The following is a 24,486-nucleotide window of genomic DNA, read 5'->3' as shown; positions in this document are numbered from 1 at the left end:
TGAGTTTCAGAGCCTTACAATTATTAGCTTCAATATTTGACAAGTAAATTTGCCAATTTTTTTGCTAAAGTAATAAAATCTTATTTTATTGGAAGAGGCTGTCCATGTTTAAATTTCCAGTTTGATAAATTAATCCCCCTGGAGTCTTTTACCATTGCAATTACAGTAATTCCTCACTTAAAGTCGTTCTAGTTAATGTTGTTACGTTGCTGATCAATTAGGGAACATGCTCTTTTAAAGTTGTGCAATGCTCCCTTATAAAGTTGTTTGGCAGCCGCCTGATTTGTCCCCTGCTTGCAGGAAGAGCAGCCTGTTGGAGCTAGCTGGTAGGGGCTTGGAACCAGGGTGGACCGGCAGCCCCCCCACCCCATCAGCTCCCCGCTCCCCTAAGTTCCCTGTGCAGCTTCTGCCCAGCAGACTGCCAATTGCCAGCAGTTCATCAGTCCCTCACCCCACTGCCATGTGCTGCTCTTACCCTCTGCCTTGGAGCTCCTCCCAGGAGTCTACTTCTTGCTGTGCTAGGGAGTGGGGAGGAAGAGGGCTAATGTCAGGGTGTCCCCCCACACACACTCCTGCCCCCCACTTACTCCTTCTCCATATAGAGCAGGGTAGGGACAGGGCTCAGGATGGAGAGAGCTTGCTGGCCGCAGCTGCTGTCTCAACTTCCTGATTTTTTTTAAAGGCATTGTACTTAGAGGGTCAGCATATGTAAAGGGGCAGTATGCATCTCTCTCTCTTCCACACACAGGGTGTGTGTCTCTGTCTGCCATGCTGTCTCCCCTCCCTCCATTTGTGCTGCCTTGTAGAATGTGAGGCTACATTAACAACGTGTTAACCCTTCAGGGATCAGCCGAATACTAGTTCAATCATTTAGCAGTAAGGCATTCCCCAGGAAATATCCCACCCTCTAACTTCACCACCTCAACCAAGCTTCACAATCATCATTCCCGTGTACAGTATTAAATTGTTTGTTTAAAACTTATACTGTGTGTGTGTGTGTGTGTGTGTGTGTGTGTGTGTGTATAGTTTTTTGTCTGGTGAAAAAAATTTCCCTGGAACCTAACCCCCCCTATTTACAGTTATTCTTATGGGGAAATTGGATTAGCTTAAAGTTGCATTTTTCAGGAACATAATTACAACGTTATGCAAGGAATTACTGTAGTTAAAGTGTTCTGTAAACTTTTTACTTGGGAAGGAAAGTTTCTATATATTTTATCTAGTTTTTCTTGTACCAGCCGAGGATGAATATGGGTAAAACTTGAAAAAAGCAAATAATACATAGGAATGCATTTTGCGCAAGTTATCTCTTGCATAAAGGAACAGAGATATGTTGTACCATCTGTATAAATCCAATATGGTATAAAATTGAATGAGATAGTTTTTTTCATCTCTGGGGACAAGTTTCATGTCCCTTGAGGCAGACAGTTGGCTAGAAGATCGGTGGAAACAGAATGATTGACCTTTCCGCCTCCCCCCCCCCCCCATTGGTATTGCCTATGATTTATTTACAACAGTATGAAATCTTAAAATGGTGCTGTGTTCTTTAAGACATGCCTAGTGTGTTAAGGGAGGGTTCAATATCACTTAAAAAGACCAAGATATGACCTGTGAAGAGAATTACCCCGTTTGATCTCAGTTCTGGTTATATTTACTTGTTTACTGATAGAAATTACTAATGCAGTTTTGGTTTTGCCATCTCAATAGAAACATGTGGAACTCATTTTTGAGGACTAATGAAGTTTTACATGAATTATAGAAACCCCTTAATGTACAAATACATTTTTGACCAATGTAACATTTTTCCTAAGTATGCCCATAATCGTGGGTATGTCCATAAGTATGCCAACTGAAAGCCTCTTTACGGATATTCTACAAGAAGGCTCTCAATTCTCATCTTTTAACAGAGGTGACATTGAAAGCTCTTCTCCAGTAATAATTGGTAGAGCTTCTCAGGATAAATGTTTGCTCTGTGTGTATCACTAAGGTTGAATTAGTGCAAAACACTGATATAAATTGATGAATATCTTCAATAAATATACACAACCGTAACCTAGGAAATATCAATCAATAGCTTTGCAAGGCTTTGTTGTTGTTGTCGTCATCGTCATCTACATTTATTTGTGATATTAGTAAATAAGATATTTCCATTCTGCAACTTCTTCTCTTTTCAGAGCAGCTGTGATAGTGGCTTCATTGGTGGTTTTAGGAAGAGTTCCTGAAACATTTTCAGGAAGTTGCGAGCAAGCTGATTTTTAAAATTATAGAACTTGCATCCTAGCAAACACACACAGTCCAGAGGAATGACCTCTTGGAAGATCTGATACGCCAATGTGTTCCACCTGCAGAGATATTTGTGTTTCAAACATGGCTTTTTGCTCAGGTTACATTTGTGGTATGTACAGTGTACCCCAGGAAACTGATTTTGCAGGAATCTGACATATCTGGTTCTGTGCTGTTACTCCTCTATTCAGGTAACCATGAAAACTCTTGATCATAAAATTTCACCAGAATTTGTGGTCATTGAGATATGGAAATTACCTCCTTTTGCACTCTCTTTCCTTGCTCTGCTGATGGGATGAACAGATCCATGCCTTTTCATAACTAAATTTTGATCTTTTTACTTTTTTAATCAACAGAATCCCCTCTGCATCATCCTTATAATATGTTAACCTGCATCCAGTTAGAGTCTTTAACAAATAAAGAAACTAACATTCACATATTATGTTATCAGTTATGTAAAAGGCATAGACATGGACAGTAATTCATTGCACATTAATGTCCGCATTCATCTTGATTTTTGTAATCAGTGGTTCAGCAATGAAAATGCCATTATCACATATTTTACAAACACAGCCACTCACAGATCCAAAATGTAAGTGCCACGAATGTACATATAAATATATATTCATGATTAAGTAATTTATTCTTATTCTTAATGATAATACGTGAGTGCTGTATGCAATTGTCCTTTTTATTACTGCAAAACAGTAAAAGTATTTTGTTGAACAGAAAAGGACATATAATTTGACCAAATTACTGGATGTAAATTTCCCTTTGACAACACAAGGATCCTTCATTGCCTCCCTCTTCTATAAGACAGTGCAAGAGAAAAGCACAATTGCAAGAATTTCCTAATAAATGGCACCTCTTTAACACATCAGTTCTGAGCAGATCTACTGTATTAATTTAACTCAAATCAGTTTTACTGTGGTTACTAGAACCCTCCCCCCAAAAAATTTCAACACCAAACAATGGTGTTTCAGAAAGGTAAGCATGACCTTGACAAGCTCTTCACTTTCTTTGGCCTTTTATTTTTCTTCTGATTCGATACTGAGACACTTTTCCAACCATATTATCAGAGATGGCATTTAGGGCACATAATGCCCACAATTTTGAAGGACCTATAAAGGAGAGTTTTTGCTTTCACGTTTTTAACCAAAGTAGACTTCTTGCTCTTCCACTGAAGGCAGTTTCCTTGAAACTGTAAGATGGTCATGGGTTATGAAATTGTCATTCCGATTTTTTCTTAAAGATCACAGGTCAGTCTTTGGGGCCCAGGAAACCCACCACACTTGGTCCCTTTTAACATCTAGAAAGGAACATAGACTGATTCAAAGTTATGTGAGGAAGTGCCATGCTGGCTACACTTGTGTCACTGAGGATACTGCCAACCACCCTCCCAACTGGTTGTCTGCAACTAAGCCCATCATTATGGTCTGTAGCCACAAGGAGAACATCTTCATAGTCTGAACAGCAGTATGAGACCAAGAGGAAATTTTGTCATCTAATCCTGGCTCTCCCAGTGTGTTCTAGGTCAAGTTACTTGTTTTCCTATTGTAAACTAGACATAATAAAATGTATCTATATCACCAGGATGTTGTAAGAGTTAATTAAGGCTTGTGAAGTGCTATAGATCTATGCTAACGTTCACCAGAAAGTACACACAAACCCTCTAATAGATGGGAGCATAGCAACTACAGAGACCTGCAATTCATTTGGAGAATTGTCCTTTATACCACATTTTTAAAAGCGCACAAGCAGAGGGGTTCTGCAGTCTAAAAAAGCAGAAGGCAGGGTGGCCCAAATGTCCCCTTTTGTTTAATACAAAGATTAGTCAGGTCACTGAACCTCACAAAAATCCTAAAGAAGCCCTGAACAAAATGGTGCAATATAATCAGAGCAGACAAGAGTCAGTTATGTCTGGACGTGTGGAATCTGAAAAATTGTTTCCCAGGCAAGCTCTATCACTCCCAAGTTCACAATCAAGGAGCCTAGTGCATAATATCCTTCCAGATAACATTACGGACTTTGCTGGTAATTGAATCCCAGAAACAAGAGATGTAAAAGAACGAGTTGGCCACATTCATCTGTCTGGGAGCATTTCTATTACCAACACTATATTTTCTGCCTTAAATTTAAGGTATCTTAATATCTGATGACTTAGGAAACCCTGAGCAGTGTAAATCCTCCGCCTTCCGGAGCCATCTACTAGTCTAACTGGATTGTAAATTGTGATATTTATATAATCGATTCTGTAATCTTTTGAAACCTTTTCAATATGCCGCATTTGCATATATTTCAAAATTAAATGATTTTTCAAATGTCTCAAAGGAGATTTATGAACGTGAAATGTATTATTGAAGTCAGATCAATGAATCCTCCCTGCTCCACATTTTAAATGGGATAATCCTTTTCCCCACTTAACCATGTGAAACTAAAAATCTCAATCTGAAAAAATGGATAATAAAAATGCTATTTAAATACAACACTGTTATGAACACAGCTTCTTATTCTCATGAACCAAATGAAAGGGGAAAACTCAGGATAGCAAGCAACTTCAGAGGCCTCTTAGCAAATACCCCTGGCTCCTTTTCACACTCAAGCATAATGCTGGATGTCACAAAACCCTCTATTAATTTTAAGCCTGGAGTGGGGTGAGGTAGGTAGAGTTCAGTACTTTACTATGTCTCTTTTGTAGTCTGGAAAATACAATCTTTTGCTGAATTCTTACCTGACTATCCTGAGTCATGAGGGGCCACTTGTTGGACTGAACTGATGGATTTCATAATCTTAAAAGTACTAATTAAGCTTAGGAAGTTTCAGACACATCCCTAGTGATTGTACACCTTTTTTCCCCTCCACATGACAACATCTACCAGAAATTGGAGAGAACACTCCCCCATAAAACCTTTAAAAACAGCCCGCTGTCCATAAGCTTTGTGTAGCAGCAATTAATGAAAAGAAATTCTGACATTAGCCTTATTTTTTATAATTGCAGGAGACAATGTGAAACTCAGATGGGTCTTGTTAGTGCTAAATGCACTCCTACTGACTCCAATTTGTTTTGTTCTACTAATTTATCATCTTACATCTGGAATGATTTTAGTCTGCTAGGAAGAGGTCTCAGAAGCAGAAAGCCATAAGATAACAGAATGAAGATGCAGCAAATTGTGATATTTCAGAACAATCTGAGAACTCTCTGAATACTATTGTATAAATATAACATTGTTCTAAAAGCAAATCTTCAGCTTCAGGCATCCACAGCAGATCCTGTGAGCTATTTGTTTATTGCTGCCACCATACAATCATGTGCTGTGATCATGTGAAATCTCCAGAGTTTGGCTGAGTCAATACTTAAATAAGAGACCTGCAATGACCACACAGGTGCTCGAGAAGGTGGCATGCTTCCCTCTGAATCAATACTGATATTATGCATCCATATGGTATTAGGAGACACTCTGCTGATAGACATGTTGGGCTAGATGCACAAAAGGACTTAGCCACCTAAATTCCAGAATCAGGCCCTAATGGGATTCACAAAATCCCCACTCAGCTGCTGCCACACCCTATAGGACATAAACTCACTCAGCACCTAACTTTTTGGCAACAAAAGCTCCCTTAGCACCTATGTTTCTGCCTCTGTGCACGTGCACTGCTGCCTTACTCTACACATCCGAACACCTAACTGCCAGAGAATGAACAAACCAGGAAAAGCTAGGCATTGCTCTGCCTAACTTGTCTGTGGGGCCCAATCCAGTAAGCATGCTCATAGCTCGCCTTCAGGATCAGGCCCCATATGCAAACTCACACAAAATGGGGGTGAGGGGGAAGACGAGGAGGATTCATTATCATTAGGCCATAGAGAGAAAGAGAGCGCAAATGTAAAAATGACTCTGCAGCCTGGTGGTTAGAGCACGCCACAGGATCCAGTCCCCCTGCTCCAATAACTCTATACTTATTTATCAACCATGAAACAGCTTCAACAGGAGAGACTGAGAACTCCCCACATCAACCTATCCCATAGCCCAGTGATTAGGGTACTCACGTGAGAGATAGCTGATCCCTGTTCCAATCCCTACTCCCCCTCAGGTAAGGGAGGTCTTGAATTGGGATGGGTCTCCCACATGCCAACTGAATACCCCAACTGCTGGGTTAAAAGTTTGAGGAAAAGCCTCAGCTTCTTGCAAAAATGGCACAGGCACTTAACTCCTAGACAGGGTTCGCAGGTGAGAATCCAAAGCAGAGGGAGGTGCTGAACTCTTTGAGGGGGTGGGGCTCTGGAAACATCTTTTCCTTGGCATCTCCCATTGGTTAGCTTAGGCAGATCCTTGCCTAGAATGCTGGCTTTAGTGAATCCAGTTCTGAGACATCTATCTCCCTCAATGTGTGCCCGAATGACTGTCTAGCCAGCTAAGGGTATGTCTACACTGCAATAAAACACCCACAGCTGGCCCATCAGCTGGGGCAAGGGCCACAAAGCCTTCCTCAAAGTGGGGGGGCCCTGCCCTCTGTGGCCCCGCCCCCAGCAAAGCCAGACACTGGAGTGGGCTGGGAGCCGCAGACCCTCCATCTGCCTGGGCTGGGGGAGCTGAAATCAGCCTCAGCCCATGTCCCCACCCCACAGACACCTCCCGCCCAGGGCAGGTGGGTTCATGGTTCCCCACAGCTGCCTGCGCAGCTCTTACCCCAACCCAACTCCGGCTGGGGGGCCGCAGCCTGGCCATGATAAAAGATGTATGGGCAGCTGTAGGGAGCCGCGGACCCTCCACCTGCCAGGGGGGTTGAGAGCAGCCCCCGCCCCGGGGCCCCCCTCCCAGGGTAGAAGGGGCCATGACTCCACAGCTGCCTATGTGGCCAGGCTGCGGCCTCCCAGCTGGAGCCAGGTCAGGGTAAGAGCTGTGCATGGTGCTGTGGACCCTCCACCTGCCCAGGCTGGGAGAGCAAGAGCATCCCCTGGCCCATGTTCCTGCCCTGGGGACCCCCCACCCAAGGCAAGAGGGTCCAGGGCTCCCCACAGCTGCCCGCATGGCTCTTACCCCTACCCGGCTCTGGCTGCGGTGCGGCAGCCCAACCATGGTAAGAGCTCCACGGGCAGCTTTGAGGAGCTGCGGACTCTCCACATGCTCTGGGCGGGGGGCCTGCGTGGCGGGGACATGGGCCGGGGGCTGCTCTTGGCCCTCCAACCTGGGCTGGGGGAGGGTCCATCGCATGGTGCCCCACAACTGCCCAGGTTCCAACTGCCAGCTTGTCCAGGGGGACAGGGCCTTGGGAGGGAGAGAAGGGCGGGGAGGGCCCATAGCAAACCCATTTTCAAAAAGTGGGAGGGCCATGCCCCCACTCCTCCTATTCTGGCACCGCTGGCCTGCAGGGCTATAAAATTTGGGCTCAGAGCCTGGGCTCCAGCCTAAGGCTGACTATCTACACTCCAATTAATAGCCCTGCAGCCTGAGACCCATGAGCCCAAGTCAGCATACACAGGCTAGTTGTAGGTGTTTTATAGCAGAGTAAACATACATTCACGAAGAAATTCAGAGGGTATCCCAAATGCAACAGGCTGAGAAATAACTACAGTTTTAACATACAGCCCATGGATTTTTGAAAAATTGAGCTTGTTACCTAATGGTGTCCCGCCTACATTCCAACCTTAAACTCAGCATTGCAATGTCTAATGTTGAGGTGCCCTGCCACTTAGGGCATGTCTACACTGCAGCTAGGCCTGAGCCTCCCAGTCCAGGTAGACAGGCTTGTTCTAGCTGGGCTTGTACTACAATGCTAAGAATAGCTGTGCAGATGTTGCTCAGAATAGCCACCTGAGTTCAGACCCACCCACCCCCTGGGTCTGAGCTTAGATGGCTATCCCAAGCCTCCACCAGTGCCACAATGTCACAAAGCTATTTTTAGCTTGCTAGCACAAGGCCTGCTACCATGAGTCTGTCCACCCAGGCTGGGAGGCTTGCACCCAACTGCAGTGTAGACATACTGCCAGTGGAATCCATAGCCCTGAGCTAGGTGACCATGCTCCCCCTACAATGCATGGGAAAGTTAGGCACCTAAAACCACAATCCACAAAAACCAGCAAACTGAGCGGGGAACCACCTAAACTAGCCAGTAGGAAGTGCAGAGGAGAGGAGTGGGGCCTAAGCCTTGCCCAGCAAAGTGATATAGGCACCTATCACCAGTTGGTATTCACAACCAAAGATGATAGCAGACCCTTTATATGCTTTACCCCAGTGGTTAGCACGCTTACCCAGCACATAAGTGACTCACGTTCAAATCCTACTTCTGCCTGATGTTGAGCAGGAACTTAAGTCTCCCACAATCCACGTGAATGCCTTAACCACTGAGCTATGGAGTCATTCTCACACTTTCCTAAATTACATATTCAATGTCAATTATTTTTTGTTTCTTAGAATCATTATCAACACAGGTTAGAATAGGTAATGTTAAAAAACTGCCATATATCTGTTAAGAGGAGTATGACTTCTTGTAATGGAGGAAGTGATTTGGTATCATTTGGGAAGAAGGATGCTATCAATCTATAAATGCAACATTGTCTTTAGGCCATTGTTTTGTGATACACAGAGATTCTTTAACTGCAAATATTGCGGGATCAATAATTAGTAGATTTGATCACCATCTTTCAAATGTTTCTAAAAATTCCTGACACACTTCCATGTGCTTCTCAAACTTAATAAGGTTATAAAAATAAACGCTCAAAAATTGAGCCAGCAAGCTTGGTCGTTTAGACTGGAGTCATATCATTGTTTTTAATTCCCCACAAGCGGCAAATAATTCCTACTTGGTAATTTTCATGCTGAAAATCAATTACCCAAAGGTCACCCTTCACAAAAAACAAAACCAGAGAAAACACAACAAATTAAGAACCATTTTTAGCAGTTTATGAAGTCTTTCAAATTTATTTGAAGTGTTTTAAAAAAAAAAAAAAATCAATGAGGAAACCCATTCTCTGGAGGAATGCCAGAGAGTAATCCGTAGAAGAAGCCAAAACATATTATTGCTTTATAACAGCATCCAACTTTAATCCAAAAGGAAAAACAAAGTACAAGAAATGTAGCTGAACACTTCAAAAGTGTGACAAAGTATTTAGAAAGCCAAGCCAAGAAAGCCTGGCTGGTAGGCAAGAGTCTTGGGCATAGACGACTCATGCTTCCCCATAGTGTGTGTGTGGGGGGCCACAATCTAAAGGGGAAAACATGTAACCGCCTCACGTGTCTCCTCTGCCCAGTAAACTCCCTGCCCTGCGCCCAGCCTGGGGCCACCACGCTCTCCCTGCCCCACCAGAGTTACCTGCAGGGGGATGCCTATGTCCTTCTCTCACTGTGCCTCCCACCCAGCACGTTCCGTCACTCTCCCTGGCAGCCACGCCTGGGTGGGGTGCAGGAGGGAGCTGCTTCTCATGCCAGCTGAAGCTGGCCACTCTGGGTTGCTGCTCTGCATAGCGTGGTGGCTGCCTAAGAGAGAGCCTGGCCAGGGCGGTGGCTCACCGGACCCCCTCTGCTCCCCACCCAGGCCCAGCTGGCAGGGACATGGGCCAAGCAAGCTAGACCCCCGCCCCCCGCAGCCCAGAGCACCCGTCTTTTAGATGACAGCCAATTCTTTCAATCTTGAGGTGAGTGCTATGATTGTGTATAGCTCTAATGAGGGTGGGGTAAAATGCAATCCCATGTTAGCCATGGCTGACATCTCTATGACTTTAAAGTAGAAGTGGCTTGGTTTTGGTTTCACTGCCTAGGGTGCAGTAAAAGCTCTCATGCTGTAGTAGGTACTGAGGCACTCATTCCTAGATATTTCAAAGGACTTGCATAGTAAAACAAGTTTTGAAATCCTCATAATACTAGTTTATGCTTATATAGCACCTCTCAGTCTGAAGCATCTCCAAGGGAGTTACATGCTATATAAAATAGAAAACACTCTACCAATCAGTATAATACAGTCACCTATGTGGTGGCAGGTATACCAGGTTTAACACACAATACTTTACCCGGACAAGAAAATAAGAATAAAATCTGTTCCAATTTCAGTGTATGCAATTCATGTATCTTACAGCTCAATCCATGCTGAAATCTTGTTTATCAGTAATTACAGGCAAAGATAAGAGTCTTCTCAATTAAGATTATGCAGAACATGTTTTTATTTAATGTCCTGAGATGTAACACATCAAAAAGCAGTTAAACATAGAAATTGTAAGACTTTCCAGTGTTGTAAATTTATTTGCTCCTTTGAAATTTAGAAAAGGTTTAAAAGAAATGTCAAGTTCTGGCACGTTGTAAGAAATGTAGTTCAGTCGGGAAAAAAAAGAAAAGAAAAAAGCCCCAGAAACCTGGCAGTTGCCACTGGTTGTACAGTTTTTTGATGGATCTACTCAAGAAATAATAACTGAAAAATTAATATAAATTCAGACACTATCCTTTAGATAACACTTTTATCTCAACATGTGAAATTATTATGAATGAGATTCTGACATGGTTATGAAAAATCTCCAGATATGGAACACTACACAAAGGAGTTTCTGTCAAGTTTTTTCAATTATAAGCCTTCTGTTCCTGGATATTTTTTATTTCCTTTCAAATCCTACGTAGATGTCATGCAGCAATAAAGCAATATTGCCTCAGAGGATTCATTTTGCAACTCGGCCCCCAAGTAGCAGGTTTCTTCATTACATTTTAAGGACATTTCAAAGCATTTTATGAATGGCTAAGGGCATTTTCTCTATTTTGCAATTTGTTATAATTTTTAACTGACTTTCAGTCACCATGCCTCTTTATGACATTTTGGGGTTCAGCCCAGACCTGTAAGGGATACTGCCACCACATGCCCTGCAGCTCTGGGTGCCTTAAATGCTATGCTGCTAAGGCTGACAGTCCTGACACCAGCAAGCATGCAGGTCACACCCTGGCTTCCATCACCCAGTTACCAGTTGCAGAGTGACACCAACACCTTCCCAGTCCCAAATTTCCCCAAAGTCGTCTGCTAATGTGACAATCTCCTGATGTTCCCGGAATTGTGAGTTACTGTGTTACCCCTCTCAGCCTCAGCAAGTGAAAGTTTTGCTACTGCTAAGCTGTGTAACAACTCCCTGACACACCAACTTGTCTGCCCTGCCAGCAAACTCTCCTGGACTCTGCTAGTCCATACCTTGCCTTGCAGATAACAAAAATTTAACTCCAACTCCTGAGTTCCCCAGAGATGTCTCTCTGCAGCATCCAGCCCTCTCCTGGAACATTCACAGAATGTTCATTGCTCCTTTAAAGAGACAATATACTACAGCTCATTAATTTAACTGGCGCTTGATTAGGGTGACCAGACAGTAAGTGTGAAAAATCGAGACGGGGTGGGGGGCAAAAGGAGCCTATATAAGAAAAAGACCCAAAAATCGGGACTGCCCAAATAAAATCGGGACATCTGGTCACCCTACGCTTGACAAAAATTCTTATTTCACTCACAGCACTGAATTGATCGATAGTAAAAGTAGAACAAGTTTATTAAACAAAAGGTCACCAGTTTAAGTGATATCAGGTGTAAGGAGTAAAGATAGAAATGGTTAACACATAAGAACATAAGAACACATGAGGAGAGATTAATCAGACTGGGACTTTTCAGCTTGGAAAAGAGACGACTAAGGGAGAATATGATAGAGGTCTATAAAATCATGACTGGTGTGGAGAAAGTAAATAAAGAAGTGTTATTTACTCCTCATAACACAAGAACTAGGGGTCACCAAATGAAATTAATAGGCAGCAGGTTTAAAACAAACAAAAGGAAGTATTTTTTTCACACAATGCACAGTCAACCTGTGGAACTCCTTGCCAGAGGATGTTGTGAAGGCCAAGTCTATAACAGGGTTCAAAAAAGAACTAGATAAGTTCGTGAAGGATAGATCCATCAATGGCTATTAGCCAGGATGGACAGGGAGGGTGTCTCTAGCCTCTGCCAGTAGCTGGGAATGGGTGACAGGAAATGGATCACTTGGTGATTACCTGTTCTGTTCATTCCTTCTGGAGCACCTGGAATTGGCCACTTGCCATTGGCAAGACAGGATACTGGGCTAGATGGCCCGACCCAGAATGGCCGTTGTTATGTTCTTATATTGGAAACACATTCCAGCAGGTGGAACCACATTCCTTTGTCTGGAATAGACACGGCTTAGGCACGGCTTGCCATATACATTTTGAGAACATAATTCTAGCACATATGTATAACTCTGTACACACCATACATTCATCATGCAGGAATATTAATAGTCAGTGAATTATTAGTTTCCAAGGATATATTACATGCCACCTTTTGGGTATATATCATGATAACAGTGTGTTAGGCGTAGTAAGTATGTCCGGCCTGACAAGAGTTGCTGACAGACTGTAGTGAACCACCAATAGGCCTCTCTGTCACACCTCTATAAATAATTTTTAGGGCCCACTCTTGTTCCTTCTTAACCTGTCATTTCCTCTCTGATTTCTTCCAGTCTGAGTTTTCAATGTGGAATGAAAAAGCTTATGTTTTCTTCTTTTCACCATTATCCCTCTTTCTTAAAGGGCTAGCTCAAGGAGGTGGTGAAAAAAAATCAATTCCAAGCAAGTCTACAGCTCAGCATTCACTATGGCCATTGTCAATTCATTCTGAATCAATTCACTTATTGTTCACACTCAGTACACCATTTCAAATTGAGAGAGTGCACAATGAGGAGAGAAGAAAGTGTCACGGAAGGATTCAAAGACAAAAGATGGTACAGAATAAAAACAGAAATGCAACAGTCTCGGACAAGAAACAAAAATGGAATAGAAAAAACAGAGATTAAAGACCAACACAGAACAAAAAATAGAGGAAGAAGTGGCAGACAAACAAAAGACGGATCAAAACCTGACAGTAATGTGGTGAGCAAAGGAAAAAAAGCAAAGAGAAAAGAAGAAAGTCTGCTCTAGATTTACAGCTCCAGAATATCACTCTTTCCTTTGACTGTCTATCTGCCTTTCATCCTGTCAGGTTCAAAGATAGGTAGGAAGTGCTCTTTGCGAGTGTCTGTCTCTTCATTGCCTGTAGCTTCAGTAATTTTTGCCACCTACAGGGTGTTCCCTACACTATCCTTTCCCCCCCACCCCCCGCCACCTCCATTTCTGATGGAACAGTAGTCACCTTCCTCATTATTTTCAACCTGTCTTACCAGCCCTTTGTTCTACATACTACTGTAATGAAATTCTCAACAATGTGTGTGTCAGATCTATTTGTTACAGGCTAAATCCTAGAATGCTTACTCAGGCAACCATCCAGTGACATCAATAGGAGTTTTGCCTGAGGAAGGACTGCAGGATATGGCCCTTCCACATGGGCTGTAATTTCATCACCATTATAAAGAAAAAATGAAAATGAAAAGACAAAACACAGGTATAAATAAACAGAGAAAGCTTTTAAAAAAAGCATATGTGGTTTTATTTTGAATTTGGTTTTCATTGTATTGTTATGGTTGCACCTAGTGATCTCAAGAAAGATTAACCCCCTCCACCTCCGGTGCTAAGTATTGTACAAACATATAATAAGAGAATCCCTGCTCCAAAGAGTTTACAGCTTAACTTGACAAGACAGACAAAGGATTGGAGGGGAAATAGAAGCACATAGAGGTGAAATAACTTGTTAAAGGTCACATGGCAAGCCAGTGGTAGAGGTGGCAAAAGAAGCCAGGTCTCCTAATTTACAGTCCAGTGCCCTAGCCACTAAACCATACTGCCTCTCTAGCTTTAATTTATAATAACTGTTTAGTTCCTATAAACAGTTACTTACTTATTACCGTCTTGTAAGCAAATACTCCGCTTTAGTTAGGTTTAGGTGATTCCACACCTCACTGCATGATAAAAATGCACATTCATCAGGGGAATTCTACATGGTCTAGAACATTCTGAGCTTTTCAAACAAGTGCTAGAGAGGTTACAGAACAACAAAGCCCTTGTATTCTTACACTTTCTTTACCTGTTACTCCTCTCATTCAGAGAAAGTCTTCCTCAGCATCAGCAAAACATGAGTCTCTGAAGTAAGGGACTAATTTCACTGCATATATAACGCCGACAGACCCCAGTTGTCGGCAGGCAGGATCAAACCTAGGACCTCCGGAGCTTAGTGTAGGAGTCTCTACCGCATGAGTTAAAAGCCAACTGGCTGTTAAGCAAACTCATTAATCTCTTTCTCTCTGAGTGGTCGCTGCTGGGGCAGTTGCATGCCACCGCACCTCCCCTTCCCCACAGGCCCTGAAGCAGCACGAATTTGGGTGTAGGAGGGAGCACGGGGTTGGGCATGGGACGGGATGAGGGCTCTGGGCAGCACTTACCTTGCTGTCTCCCCAGAAGCAGTGACATCTCCAGGCCTAAGCTCCTAGGCAGAAGCGTGGCCAGGCAGCTCGGCATGCTGCCTCTGCCTGCAGGCACTGCCCCACAGCTCCCATTCGCTGCAGTTCCCAGCCAATGGGAGATGAAGAGCAAGCGCTTGGGGTGGAGGCAGGGCACAGAGCTGCCTGGCCATGCCTCCGCCTAGGAGCTGATGGAGGGGGACGTTGCCACTTCCAGGGAAACATGGAGCCAGGTAGGGAGCCTGCCAACCCAACCAACCTCCCTCCCCAAGCACCAGCGGGGATCCCTGGCTGTGCGCCACCGCCAGCCCCCCCAGCACCAGCGAGGATCCCAAGCCACCCTCTTCCACCATATGTGGCGCCCCCGGGCCATCCCTCCAGTGTCCCTGAGCTGCCCCTGCAGCACCCACGGCATCCCCTGGGCTGCCCCCACTGGGCACGTGCAGTACCCCCAGAACCCCCAAGCTGCCTTCCCCCCACACACACAATTTAGTCAGGGGTATATAGTACAAGTCATGGACAGGTCACAGCCCATGAATTTGTGTTTACTGCCCGTGATCTGTCAATGACTTTTACTAAAAATACCCATGACTAAAACCAGCCTTAACTATTAAACAGCCAATGCAAAGCTTGCTGGATCTCACCCTGCACTTTTCTCAGGAAAAATATCCATTTGGTTTCGACAGTGAATCTGGTTTCAATGGGACATTTACCTGGATGTGGCCCAGGAAATTCAATAGTTTGACTGGCAAATAATTTAATTTATTCTCTCTTCTCAGGTTTCTTTAGGTTTAAAGGAAGCTTATCTCCCATTTAAAGGAAGCTTATCTCCCATTTGGATGTCTTTCCACTTCCCTGTTACAGTACTGCAGTGCTGACAATACCGTACTGCAATGCAGACAGAGAGATGGAGCCTATTCCGTGTTTCTAACTAGCCCTCCCCCCAGTCACTAAGCTCCCAAAACAAAAAGACATTCATGATCTTTTCCAATGGCGCTTCAACAGTGCATGCAGTGAAATGAGACTTCCACAGTGTGAGGAAGATTCACGCTGTGCTGATTCTCTGATTACTCTGGCTTGCCTTATAGCATGAGCAGGCACAAATAGTAGAGGGAAAGGGGGAGAGTTCCCCACTGAGTAGTTAGTATTAGCATGAACAGCAGCAAATTTCACAATTGCAGAGAAGAAATACCAGCAGACAAGTTTGAGAATAATAGTTCATTATTTACTGGAGGCCCACTCTAAAATGGCAGCTATGCATATCTTGCTGTAATATGATGTGGTGCTTTCTCCATAAGAGAATTTGTGCTGTAACTTGAAAGGGCCAACTCTGCAAAAATGGAGCTAAACCTGCATGTAGGAAAATAAGCTGAAGTCAGCAGGGCAGAGGGAAGGAATCCTGATTCCCTTTTGCTTCAGGGTTTTCAACCTACATAGCTGGCCTGTGGCCAGCCACTGCTGGTGGTGGAGATCTGGTGGCCTTTTCCCCCCCTCCAACACAGAGTTTGGCCATAGTGGATTAATATTATAGGTCCAATCCTTGAGGCTGGTGAGAATCCTCTGTGAATTGCCGTGCTCCCTCAATCAGTCATCATTGTCTGAGTACCTTGCTGGCTGTTCTTGGCACCTCACAAGACCTGATCCATTGGGAAATACCTAAAATGCCCGCACTGTCCCCTCAATTATTATGGTGCACTGAGCCACTGTGGGGGGTGAGGGGCTTCACTGAGATGTGCAGAGCGTACAAAGTCCTCTTGTGCAGACTCTCCACTGCCAGCACTGAAATGCCGCATTTGGACATTACCTAGGAGGTGCAAGTACACTCAGTTCTAAAAGAGGAAAGGGCAAATTTTCCATTGTTTCATTATCTACCTTTTCATGCAGAAACAAAGTTTGCACTCAGTTTGGTTTTCATGTTCATTCTAAGAATATCCCAAACAGTACTTAGCAAAGCATGCAAATTCACTGAACGAATAGATCACTCCACAGCAAATAGTTTTAAGAGCTATTGTCTGGGCCCCTGGCTCCATCCTCTTTGCACGATTCTGGTGGTGCACGGGGGATGCAGAATGTCTTTGAGGATATATCTATACAGCAAATGAAAGTGTGACTGTAGTGCAGGTAGGTATACCCATAATAATTTTAATCTAGCTAGTACAGGAAGATGTGGCAGAACAGGCTAGCCGTATCAGTAAGAACCCACTGGATACATAATTGGATTGCTACCGTACACTGAAGTCCATGCTCCCAGGTCTTCATTACTATTGTTACCTGTGCTAAATAAATTAACACTAGATTAAAGTATGCATATCCGGGCTACCATCGCACCTTCTGTTCTAGCTAGAAAAATCTGGAGCAGCCTTTGGATATTGTAAATTATGCTGTGGTTTGTTTCAACCCTCATGGGGCTCCTGGATCAGGGAAACAGTGTACTTTACTGCTACCTTTCTCTTTCCTCCATGAGCCCTGTACCAAGTGTGGTTTGGGTGAACCTGGCAGCTGGGCCCTAAATTTAAAGCACATATATTACAACTGTTTTAAAGATATTTTGCTGGATCCATCTTCAGTGATTTGTAAGACACTAAAGGAATGAGTTCAAATAGAGACTAGCAAACCTATCCAGATAACATAACAAATCCCAATTCTAACCCAGGCCAGATTAGCAACAACCCCAAATTGTTACGGTCTCATAATGGCTCATGAGAAATGAGTTTGGCAGCCTTAGTTCAATTTCCAATGAACAGGTGTCCAAAATCACCAAAACCATCACAATTGTCACCTTCACCAGCAGTCTTGGCAAAAAGGTCAACAATACAATAATGCATGACTGAGCTTTCCATTGGTTGGGTATCTTGCACTATCACTGCCTATACTGTGCTTCTTTTATAACTAAAGAGAGAGTTTCAATTTGCAGAGCTGTCAGGCCAGCACCTTTCATCTTGCCTGTGACCTTGCCCACTTGTTTTCTCCTCCATGCATAATAGACTGCCAGTATCTTTTTGGCACATATCCTCTCACCTGAGGAAGTGGCCATTTCTGTCTTTCTGGTAAGGGCCTATCAGGTATGTCTACACAGCCTGAACTCTGACTTAGGTTTGAACCGAAGCCCCACTTCCATCATTCTGATTTGAGTCAGCAAGCACGCACAAGTTCCTAGGACCCCGCTGGGGGCGTGGGTCAGACACCAAGTCCCGCTGTGACTCAGGTCCAAGCCCTGTCATTTTGCAGTGTGGATGCAGGTAAAGCTGCAGACCAGAGTTAGGTCTGCATAGTGTAGCATGGACATGTTAGCACAGCTGTGAGACCCACGTCCAGCAATTGTAAACCCAGGTTTACAATGCACTGTGGATGCTCAAGGCCATAAGCCCAGGTCCCACAGACCCCGGCTTAGGAAGGAGAGACCTGGCCCCTGAGGGTAGCAGGTCATCAACTGATTAAGTTCAAGTAAGAATCAATCTAAACCAATCTTCACTCCAAACTCTAGCTGAAATAAAACTGGCATATCTTCTTCCAGGTCTAAACATTTATATACCGGTATATTCACATATTCAATTTCTACTTCCTGGGTTAAACAAGCACTGACAATGGAGGAATACAAACAATGTTCATGGTATTTTAGGCTGAAGACCAGGACTTCTAAAAGTCTTGTGAGAAAACCCAATTTCGTGAGCTGTACAGCCTGATTCTAGACCAAAGGGGATCAGATCGAATTTGGAGAAGTGCTCTAACTGCCAGCTTTGCAGAGTTTTATCTGCACTGAACCTGTAACATTCACTCTTTCCTAATTTAAATGGCATATATTTATAAATGTGTACAAGTTAGCTAGCTATGTGTCTCTCTACTACAAGGATGTATTATATATTACAAGCAATTAAGCTCTTGATAATAAATTGTTCATCAATCTGCAGGTGATGTACTGTAAGTGATTGCTTCTGTAGGTACTAATCATTTGGTGCAATTACCAGAATTATAAATCCCCTCCAGGCTGACTGGATTTTATCAACAAGAACCAGTGAAGTAAGAGAGAGATTTGAGTTTAAGGATAAAGCTTCATATTAGAAATTTGTCAATTGGAAATTAGTGCCTTTTCCTTGAAGATATCCATTATTGTGACTGCGTGGCTATCAGAATCATGCATTGTTTTTCAGAACAGCCTTCTGGACTTTGATTGATTCTAAGCAGATGCAAAGATTTAATGAAACTCCCATTCCCCTCAGTATAGCCTCCTAAGTTTCCCACTTCCTGCAGCTACTTCTGGTTCTTTATAGATAATTGCCTAATTCCCCTCGTGGAGCTTGTTCCGTAATCAGGGTTGGCTTGGCTGCATGTTCTCCAGCCCAAGGGTAATCTACCCCATTGCATCAGGTATCTTACCAACAACAAACACACTGTTAAAAACTGAGCTGTATGTTTTTCCTACTAAACCCTCTCTAGTCTTTCAAGCCCATCCTCTCTTATTGCTGACACCACCACTGTCAGCAAGGCTCATAACCTGGGGATGATCTTAGAATCCGTACTACTCATCTCCCCACTAATTCAGGCTATGGCTGGAGTTCCAATTCACAAACTTAAGCTCAGCTCTATTCAACAAAGCACATGTTTATTTTAAGCATGTGCTTTAGTATTTTGGATGGACGTGACATATGTTTAAGTACTTTGCTGAACTAATGTCTAAATGTCACCATTTCTTCCGACACATTTCAAAAGTCCAGATCTTTTTTCTCACACCAGACAGTGAACACTACAGTTTATCCCTGGATCATCTCTTATCAGATTTCCTCCTCGCTGGTGTCTCTAACATTCAAATCTTCATATTACTCCAACCTCTCTCTGACTTTCTCCATACTGGCCTCCATGCTTTGAGAATGGGATTCATAAGGAGGACTTTGATGCTGCAAGGCTCAGCTTAACTTTAGGAACCTTGCTGCCCAGTGGAATTCACAACCCTGATTTAGGTGCCCCAGCTCCCTGTACAATGCATGGGGTGTGTTAGATGCCTAAAAGCGGGATTCATAAAAGCCAGCATGGTGAGGGGGGACCCACCTAAGCTAGTCAGTAGGGAAAAAAACAAGGAGATGGTTTTGGACTAAGCCCCACTCCTCAAAGAGAGGTAGGTGTCCTCTCCACTCAGGATTCACAGCCGTATATCCACTTCTGGATTTAGCCACATAAGCCAAGTTAGAAGTTTTTTGCAAAAAAATCAGGAGTGAAAGGAGAAGGTGGTGGTGATGCCCCCTCTAGCCTTTATCCTAGTGATTAGAGATCTCATCTAGAATGTGGGAGACCCAGGTGCAAGTGCCTGATATAGAGCGGGGACTTGAAGTGGGGTCTCCCACTTTCCAGGAGAGTCCCCAATCAATGGCTCTAAGGTATTCTGGGGCAGGCGCTCCTCAGTTTCTCTGGCAGAAGCTGCTCCACTGTGTACAAACAAGTAAATATTTAGTGGGGCACAGAGAAAGTGGGAATGATTGTATATCTCAGTGGTTAGGCGGAGGCATTCACCTGGAAGGGGCAGACCTAGTCATTGGAGAAGGGAGACTGGAAACTAAGTATTTACACACAGTGGAAGAGCTCCAGCAGGAGGGACTGAAAAAAAGACCTTCCCCAGAATATCCCACAGCTCAGTGGTTAGGGCACTCTCCCTAGGAGGGAATCAGGGCTGGATTAATCTTTTGTGGGCCCAGCACCAAACATAATTGTGGGCCCCCATGGAGGCAATGGTGCATGGCACGGGGAGGTCAGTCCCCAGAGCAAGGAGCCAGCCAGAGGCAATGGGGCATGGCATGGCAGGGGTGGCCCTGCTCCACCCAGCCCAGTGTGAGGCCACTATTTACAAACCGGCAGTTGCCAGACGCAGTGGTCCACCCAGCCCTGTGCTGCCAGCATGCCCCTTCCCCTTGGGGGTGGGTTCATGCCGTGCCACCCAGCCTTCCCCACACTGACTCCCTATGGCCAGAGCCGAGCCCACAAATGCACAGCGCCCTGCACAACACCACCCCTGCACAACCTCCCCCGCCCACAGCCCCACCACAACTGCCCAGCACCCCCCCACAGAACCACCACTCCCTAGTGCCCCAACACATTATAAAATTAGGCCATTGGAAATATAGTATAAAGTATTAATAATGAAAGAATGGCCCTGTAAATTACATTTTGACATCTATAATCTATTTACAGTACAATAGTAGCAATTAGAGTGTACTCAGAAATTAGAAAAGAGCAAATTTATAGCAATAACACAATAGTCAATATAGCCAGCATGATTTGCAAAATTCTAATGCACTGATCTGCTTCATGTTTGTTGGAAGAACTTGATAACTGCTGTGCATATGACATATGCTACTGAGATCTTTTTAAACCCTTTCATTAAGTGACATGACATGCTGCTGTTTCCACTGTAAAATTACAGGGATCCAGGGCAGGACATGAGAGAATGGCTATGGTAAACAGAAAACACAGTATTTTAAAACAAGTTCTCTGTAGTTGAGAATCCATTGTTTTGGGGAAATATATTTATAAATATTCTTGGCAATCTATCATATGCTGGTTTAAGGCACCAATGACAAAAAAAAAGTGTTACATCTGAAAAGAGAATCGCTGGTTATCTAAAGTTTGGGGAAAAAAGAACTAGACATGGTGTAAAACATTCTCAAAGCACCAAATCAATTAAGCTAAGGTGCCTTTGAAAATGGGACTCAGGTTTCTAAATCATTTAAGCACTTTTGAAAATTTTACATTGTAAAAATCAAGAATGAAGGGAAAACAGGAAATAAGTGAGCTTGAAGTAAGAGTCTGCTATTTCATTACTGCTTTGGAATAAGCTCTAATGGAGATGACTAACTAAACTTTCGTGTCTTTATTTAACTCCTAATTTCTCCCTTTAAAAGTGGGATATAATTACAAGAGTCCAAATGATAAAACAGAGACACTTCCCAGGAACTGGGGAAAATTGCAAAGGAAGAGAAGAAATTATGTACTAGCCATTGCCTACCAGAGTCACAGAGACTCAGGCATAGGAAAAAATGTTTTCTTGTTTTTTTTTCTCATAGGATCAGAGAACTCTGTTCAAATGCAGTTTCTGGGCCAGATTTGGCCCAGGAGTGTTTTGGTATCTGCCCCATAACTCAGGGTACAGGGCATGTTGAGATAAAAGATAGCAGCTTTTTTTTTGCACAGCTGGAATTCCCTGTCTGTAATGGTGGGCCTAGAAGAAGCGGCTCCAAAAGCAGGCAGTTCTGGCTAGGGGAGGGGGCAATAGCTGGCAATGAGCTAAGTCAGAACTAGAGCTGGGCCTATTTTCTTTGGCAAATTTATTACTAGACAAAAATGCATTTTTCAGGGCACTGAATTGGGCTGAATTTGGTGAATAGTTTTGGCAACAAAAAAAAACCAACCCTGAAAAGAAACATTTGGAAAATGTCATTGTGAATCCACATTCACAATGTTTAGTTCGACACAAACAAAAAATGTTTTGGTTTTACATTTTGACGAGAAAACCCAAAATATTACATTTGGGTTTGAAAAAAAAAAGCTAATGTGTTTTATTTTTTCAATTCAGCCACTCAACTGAAAAATCAATTACTCATTCAGTTCTAGTCAGAACATTGCATGTAGCCTTCTGGTACAGCTCCTAAGTAGTCCCAATTACAACTTAGTATCCTCTTCCCATAGCAGTGGGAAGGAGAGGGATGGTGCAAATCTCTCCTGGGATGCAGAACATCCCAATGATACAGGAAGAAGAAATTTACACTTCCCTTTGCCAGCAAGGGCTAAATCAAGCCTTCTCTCTCAGAAATTAGATAAAATTGCCTTCAGCTGAACTGACTCTTCTGATCATATAGGGTGGGCTCAGCCAGTTCATGGACACAGTAAAACTATAAGACGACTTACCAAATGTAAGCAGGGGAATGGCCCCGCTATTGTGGGGAACTTTCCTGGCTTCTGCACTACCCCGGTGAAATGGGCTAGCGGAAGGATCTGAGTCCTCACTCCCACTTCCTTTACCCAGAGGCCTCCCTGCCCTCAAGGACTCCCCTTGCTTTCTCCTGTCTGACAGAGTCCTTGGAACCCCAACATGGCTGGGCCCAGGATTCCTGGGGGGCTCGACCCCCAAACCTGCTGTGGTCACCTAGGACAGGGGCTAAGGTGTCCCCACTCCGGGGTACTCTCTCTGCACTGGACACTTCCCTGACCCACTGATCATTACATACGATTTAAAGCAAATACAATTTATTTAATCAGCAATTAGCTTAAAAAGGACTAAGGAAAAATGGGAAAGGTTGAAGGAAACACATCACCCCGCTCTGTGGCAGGAAACATTACACAGTGTCTCTGGAATATCAGGGCAGTTCACAGTCTGTTCCTTGTAGGTCCCAGGCTCCTTCTCAGGCCCTGGCTGTGCTGCAGGGATGCTGTGGGTTGGACACTTGCTCTGGCGGTGGCCACACGCTCTCAGGCTTTAGGTGGCAGGACCCTTTTTCCCAGCATCGCCCCCACCCTGTCGGGGTTACAATCCCCCTCCAAGTCTGGCCTGCGGAGCCTCTTGGCTGTGGCATCTCCCTGTGCTGGACCCACTGCCCAGAGTCCCCCTCGCTCTCCCCAGCTGCTCACCGCACCCGGCTCCGGACTGCTCCAGCCCCAGCTCCACCATTCTATCTCAGCTCCAGCTCCACGCTGCCTCAGCACTGCTGCTGCTCTGCCTCCAGCTCCCTGGGCTGCTTGTCTGGCCCCTCTGGCTCTGGTGGCTGCAGCTCTGCTCCCAGGGCAGGTCTGCTCTCTCTGGGCTGTGCATCTGGCTTTGGGGCTGCAGCTCTGCTCCCAGCACAGGGTTGCTTTTCTGGCAGCTCTGGATCTGGCACAGCTCTGCTCCCCAGCTCAGCTTGGACCCCTGCTTTCTCCTTAACTTGGCCCCACTCAGTCTGACCCAGGCAATTCCAACTTATACAGAGGACGGGACCCACCCTGGCCTCCTGACTACTTGATTAGCCTGCCCACCCTGTCAATCAGGCTGACCTGGAGCATTAGCCTCTCCCCATTGTTTCTGGGGACTGTCAGTCTCAGGCTAGGTCTACACTACCCGCCTGAATTGGCGGGTAGAAATCGATCTCTCGGGGATCGAATTATCGCGTCTCGTCGGGACGCGACAATCGATCCCCGAATCGACGCTCTGACTCCACCAGCGGAGGTGGGAGTAAGCGCCGTCGACGGGGAGCTGCGGAGGTCGATTTTGCTGCCGTCCTCACAGCGGGGTAAGTCGGCTCCGATAGGTCGAATTCAGCTACGCTATTCGCGTAGCTAAATTTGTGTATATTAAATCGACCCCACCCCGTAGTGAAGACCTGCCCTCAGGGTCCTGATTTCTCATTGACCCTTCTCCTTCTTTTAGTAGTGGGAGCTAGCCAACCAAAACACCCCCACTGAATGTTAGTAAGGGGACAGTCCTTAATCTTCAAAAACCAATGAAAGATTTCAGAACAGCTGGATTAAATTATCTGACAAATTATCAACACCTTTGTATCTGTATTAAGAGAGAGAGAGAGGGAAAAACAATTAAGGATGGCATTGCATAAGCCAGTGCAAAAGTATTTATCTATAAAATATTCTGTACACATTATGTTTGGCTTTAAGACTAAAATTTTCATAGCTAGAGACACCTAAATAAAAAGCTATTTGGCAGGTAAGGTGAATTTATGGGACCATGGGATTTTCAAAAATGCATCTGAAAGAGGAAAGATGGTCCTGTTACGAGGGTGCTAGAGTAGGCCACACATCTTTTGGGTATTGTTGGCATATCCATAAGGTTAGATATTTTACTGGGGCCTTTGAACTATAGGCTGGAGCATATCAGGAGTTTC

This window comes from Chrysemys picta, chromosome 10, assembly GCF_011386835.1.
Source record: "Chrysemys picta bellii isolate R12L10 chromosome 10, ASM1138683v2, whole genome shotgun sequence".
NCBI lineage: Eukaryota > Metazoa > Chordata > Testudines > Emydidae > Chrysemys > Chrysemys picta.
Note: the sequence above shows the minus strand (reverse complement) of the source record.